This window comes from Terrapene carolina, unplaced genomic scaffold (assembly GCF_002925995.2).
Source record: "Terrapene carolina triunguis isolate 2854851 unplaced genomic scaffold, T_m_triunguis-2.0 Scaffold42, whole genome shotgun sequence".
Classification (NCBI taxonomy): Eukaryota; Metazoa; Chordata; order Testudines; family Emydidae; genus Terrapene; species Terrapene triunguis.
The window spans coordinates 6,130,537-6,136,536 of NW_020664393.1; positions in this window are offsets into that span (position 1 = coordinate 6,130,537).

Genomic DNA, 6,000 nt, shown 5'->3' on the forward strand with positions numbered 1-6,000 from the left:
AATTAATCTAAGCTGCTAAGACCTATCGGCTTTTAAAAGGGAGAGTCCTTTCTTGCACTAATTTTTAGGCAATATCTTGAAGTATTTCACCTCTATGATGGAAGATTTTGCTCTGTGTATGTCATTCAATGAGGCATTTAAAAATCTCTATTTTTTCACTCAATATTTCGCAGATCGACAGCTCTGATCACTTGCTTGGGTGCTTTATTCATTTCACCAGGACTCCTCAAATGAGTCAGGAAATGTGGTTCTGCTCTTGGCTCTGACACTGACTGGTGTAATCTTCAGAAAGTCACTTAACCTGTTTATGCCTCAGTTACCCCATATAGGGCTAATACTGGTTTATTACTTAATTACCATATTAGTATAATTTAACATGCCCCTTTACCTAGATATTTGAAGACATCATCTCTGCCCTAGGCGCATACAGTCAGTCTGCCTCAGAGGGGTGTTGTGAGGTATTATTTATGAATGTTTGTAAAGTGTTTTGAGAGGCTTCCAAGAAAGGTGCTATATAGAACAAATATCACAATGCACCTATTATTATTAACATAAATAAAGCACCTTCCACCTGAGAGGTTCAAAAGTACATTCAGGAACCCTTTGCCCCTCTCCTCTCCTTTCCCCCATGCAACAGAATTATTTGCAAAGAACTGAGGAGGATGTCAGAGTGTACTGTACGAGCAATGAGTTAAAAGCCACTGGCAAGCACAGAGAGCCTCTCCTGACCCCCGAGTAGCAGGTCCATGGACACTTGCTTGGGGGATGTATACAACATGCTGTACCAGGCGTGGATGCATCAGCAGTGCATGGAGTGGGGGCTGTATGCAATACAGCGCAACTCTTTTCGCAGCCTGCTCAGGGCTTTGTAGGAGCCACCAGGTACCCGAACTCCAAACAAGCTACACCTTCCCCTCCCACTACCAGCCCTGCCCCCCGCATTCCCCGCCCACCATCTCCGCCCCTTCCCTCCTCTCCCCACCAAGCTAGGCTGCGGCGTGCAAACAGATGATGTCATGCTATAAATAAGCGCGTGACCACACGGACCCTCCCTCTCCCGGCATTGGTCGGACGCTGCCATCCGTCCAGGCAACGGCGTTCCTGATTGGTCGTGCGGGGCGCCCCTCCCCCGCCCATTACAAAATAATAAACAAGCTAGTAACATTAAGCGAGGGGAGCGGGCAGGTTGCTTCAGCGTGTGCCGCTGCCGCCCGGGACCCTGCTGTGAGCGGGGTGGGGGGCGCGGTCCCGACCTCGGCCTCCCCGGGCAGCGGCGGACGGCCCCTCGGGCCCATGCGGTGCGAGAGCGTCTGTGCCCCTGCGGGCGGGACCCCGGGCAGAGCGGGCCGAGGGCCCTGCGGCAGTTAGCCCGGGGTGGGGCACGTGGCAGGAGGGCCCCGGGGGAGGAGGGACAAGGGGGGTTCCTTAGCGCTGGGCCCCCGCGCCCGCCCGTGTCTGAGCGCTGCGGGGAGGTGCATGGCCCGGGCCCTGGGGGGGGTCTGTACAGCGCCCCCCCCCGAGGCTGGGCGGGAGGCGGGGTCGGGGCAGACCTCAGTGCCTGTGAGAACTTGGGGGCGGGGGCACGCTTGGTTCAGGCGGGGTAGAAAAAAGGAAGGGGCAGGTAGAAACCTTAGGGCTGAGCTGCCTTGGCAGCCTGTGTTTAAGAGGGAGAGGAGGAGACGGATGGGGCAGGTATGATAGTCTTGTGACTGGGGGGAGTAGGATTGCCAGGTCAAAAAGGGACCCTGGCGCTGACCAGGCTGTTAAAAGTCCAGTTGGCGCAGGGCTGGCAGGCTCCGTGGCTCTTGGGAAGCAGCCGCCATGTCTCTGGCTCCTAGGCGGAGGCGCAGCCAGGCGAGCGCTGGGTCTGCAGCTCCCATTGGAGCTGACCTTGTCTGTGAAGACTAAGGCAAAAAAAGCATTGAGTATTCACCTTTTTCCACATCATCTGTCACTAGATTGCCTCTCCTATTCAGTAAGGGTCCTACACTTTCCCTGACCTTCTTGTTGCTAACATACCTGTGGAAACCCTTCTTGTTACCTTCATATCCCTTGCTAGCTGCAACTCCAATTGTGCTTTGGCCCTTCTGATTATACGCCTGCATGCTTGAGCAATATTTTTATACTCCTCCCTAATCATCTGTCCAAGTTTCCACTACTTGTAAGCTTCCTTTTTATGTTTAAGCTCACTGAAGATTTCACTGTTAAGCCAAGCTGGTCGCCTGGCATATTTGCTATTCTTTCTACACATCAGGATGGTTTGTTCCTCTGCCCTCAGTAAGGCTTCTTTAAAATACAGCCAGCTCTCCTGGATTCCTTTCCCCCTCATATTAGCCTCCCAGGGGATCCTGCCCATCAGTTCCCTGAGGGAGTCAGTCTGTTTTTCTGAAGTCCAGGGTCTGTATTCTGTTGCTCTTCTTCCTCATTTCTGGCCCCACTCTAGAGCTTGCACCCGCAGCCCAGAGCCTGTACCCCCTCCCACACCCCAATCCCCTGTCTCAGCCCGGAGCTCCCTCCCACACTCCAAACCCTTCAGCCCCTGCTCAGAGCCCCCTCCTGCACCCTGAACTCCTCATTTCTGGCCCCACCTCAGAGCCTGGAGCCCTCATACCCTCCTGCACCCCAACCCCTTACCCCAGTCCAGTGAAAATGAGTGAGTGAGGGTGGGGGAGAGCGAGCGACTGAAGGAGGGGATGGAGTGAGCGGGAGCAGGGCCTCGGAGAAGGGGCAGGGGGCAGGGCAAGGATGTTCAGTTTGTGTGATTAGAAAGTTAGCAACCCTATGGGGGAGGGAAGTGTATCCTAGAAGGGGCCTAACTGGGATAAGAGGTATAATGCATGCTTAGCTAACCTGGTGGGATGCACACACCTGTCAGATGTGCCTCTGTTCATCTGCTGTAGCAAGTCAACTTGCACGTCCTTACACGCATGCCTTACTCTTATAAAGAACATAAGAATGGCGATACTGGGTCAAACCAATGGGCCGTTTAGCCCAATACAGTAGAATCTCAGAGTTACGAACACTAGGGTTAGGAACTGACCCATCAACCACACACCTCATTTGGAACCAGAAGTACAGGCAGCTGGAGAGACTAAAAAAAAAAAAAAAGGAAAGCAGCATTTTTCTTCTGCATAGTAAAGTTTCAAAGCTGTATTAAGTCAAATGTTCAGTTGTAAACTTTGAAAGAACCATAACGTTTTGTTCTTGAGAATTGTGAACTTTTCAAAGTTACAAACAACCTTCATTTCTGAGGTGGTTGTAATGCTGAGATTCTATTGTATTCTGTGTTCTGACAGTGGCTTGTGTCAGAGATTTTAGAGGGAATAAACAACAGGGCAAGTTAGAGTGAGCCATCTCCTGTTGTCCATTCCTAATGTCTGACAGTTAAAGGTTTAGGGACATCCAGAACATGAGGTTGCATACCTGACCATCTTGGCTAATAGCCATTGATAGACCTATCCTCCATGAACTTAGCTAATTCTTTTTTAAATCCAGTTATACTTTTGGCCTTCACAATACCCCTATGTCAACGAATTCCATAGGTTGGCTGTGCGTTGTGTGAAGAAGTATTTCCTTATGTTTGTTTTAAACCTGCCTATTAATTTCATTGGATGACCCTTAGTTCTTGTGTTATGTGAAAGGATAACCAACACTTCCTTATTCACTTTCTCATACCATTCATGATTTTATAGACTTTTGTCATATCCCCACTTAGTCATCTCTTTTCTAAGATAAGCAGCCTCAGTCTTTTTAATCTCTCCTCATATGGAAGTTGTTCCACACTCATAATAATTTTTATTCCCCTTCTCTGTACTTTTTCCATTACTAATATCTTTTTTGAGATAGGGTGACCAGAACTACACACAGTATTCAAGGGGTAGGCATACCATGGATTTACATAGTGGCATGATATTTCTGTCTTATCTCTCCCTTTCTTAATGGTTCCTAATAGTCTGTTAGTGCTTTAGACCAGTGGTTCTCAAACTAGGGCCGCCGCTTGTACAGGGAAAGCCCCTGGTGGGCCGGGCCGGTTTGTTTACCTGCTGCGTCTGCAGGTTCGGCCGATCGCGGCTCCCACCGGCCGTGGTTCGCTGCTCCAGGCCAATGGGGGCTGCAGGAAGCTGCGTGGGCCGAGGGACGTGCTGGCCGCCCTTCCTGCTGCCCCCATTGGCCTGGAGTGGCGAACCACAACCGGTGGGAGCCGCGATCGGCCAAACCTGCCAACGCGGCAAGTAAACAAACTGGCCCGGCCCGCCAGGGGCTTTCCCTGAACAAGCGGCGGCCATAGTTTGAGAACCACTGTTTTAGACTGCTGCTGCATATTGAGCAGATCTTTTCAGAGAACTATCTATAATGATGCCAAGATCTCTTTCTTGGGTGATTACAGCTAATTTAGACCCCATCATTTTCTATGTATAATTAGGATTATGTTTTCCAGTGTGCATTACTTTATCAACATTGAATTTCATCTGCCATTTGTTGCCCAGTCACCTAGTTTTGTGAGATCCCTTTATAACACTTATCAGTGTGCTTTGGACTTAACTATCTTGAATAATTTTGTATGAGCTGCAGACTTTGCCACCTCACTGTTAACCCCCTTTTCCAGATCATTTATGAATATGTTGAATAGCACTGGTCCCAGTACAGATTCCTGGGAGACCCTGCTATTTACCGCTTTCCAATGTGAAAATCCACCGTTTATTCCTACTCTTCATTTCCTATCTTTTAACAGTTATTGGTCCAAGAGAGGACCTTCCCTCTTATCCCGTGACTGCTTAATTTGCTTAAGAGCCTTTGGTGTATGACCTTGTCAGAGGCTTTCTGGAAGTCCAAGTACAACTATATCCACTGAATCACTCTAGTCCACATATTTGTTGACATCCTCAAAGAATTCTAATAGAGTGGTGAGGCATGATTTCCCTTTACAAAAGCAGTGTTGACTCTTCCCCAACAAATCATGTTCATCTCTGTGTCTGATAATTCTGTTCTTTACTATAGTTTCAACCAATTTGCCTGGTACTGAAGTTAGGGTTACCAGCCTGTAATTGCCAGGATCGCCTCTGGAGCCTTTTTAAAAATCAGCATTATATAGCTCTCCTCCAGTCATCTCATACAGAGGCCGATTTAAGCGATAGGCTACATACCACAATTAGATATGAAATTGCAGATCTACTGAGTTCCTTCAAAACTGGGGTGAATACCATCTGGTCGTGGTGATTTATTACTGTTTAATTTACCAATTCGTTCCAAAACTTCCTTTATTGACACCTCAATCTGGGTCAGTCCTCAGACTTGTCACCTAAAAAGGATGGCTCAGGTGTGGGAATCTCCCTCATATCTTCCGCATTGAAGACCAATGCAAAGAATTCATTTAGCTTCTCTGCAATGACCTTTTCTTCTTTGAGTGCTCCCTTAGCACCTCAATCATCCAGAGGCCCCACTGATGGTTTGACAGGCTTCCTGCTTCTGATCTACTTAAAAAAAATTGCTGGTTTTGTGTCTTACTAGTTGCTCTTCAAATTATTTTTTGTCCTGCCTAATTATATTTTTACACTTGAGTTGCCAGAGTTTATGCTCCTTTTTACATTTGTCAGTAGGATTTGACTTCCAATTTTTAAAGGATGCCTTTTTGCCTCTCACCGCCTCTTTTACTCCGTTGTTTAGTCATAGAGGCATTTTTTGGTCCTCTTACCTTTTTTTTAATTGGGTATACATTTAGTTTGAGTGTCTATTATGGCATTTTTAAATAGTTTCCATGCAGCTTGCAGGCATTTCACTCTTGTGACTGTTCCTGTTCTAAATGGGATGTACTGATGGTGGTGCTCTAGCTGAGGGGGCAGCAGTAATGCTGGAATTAGCTAATTAGGATGCCACAAAGGGGGGGGGGGGAAGAGCAAACTGTTACTATGATGATTTTTTTAGATGACAGTCAAGATGTAGAGAGGAAAGAGGCTGCATACTGCTTAGGGCCACTAGGTAGCTGGGACACTGAGAATGAGA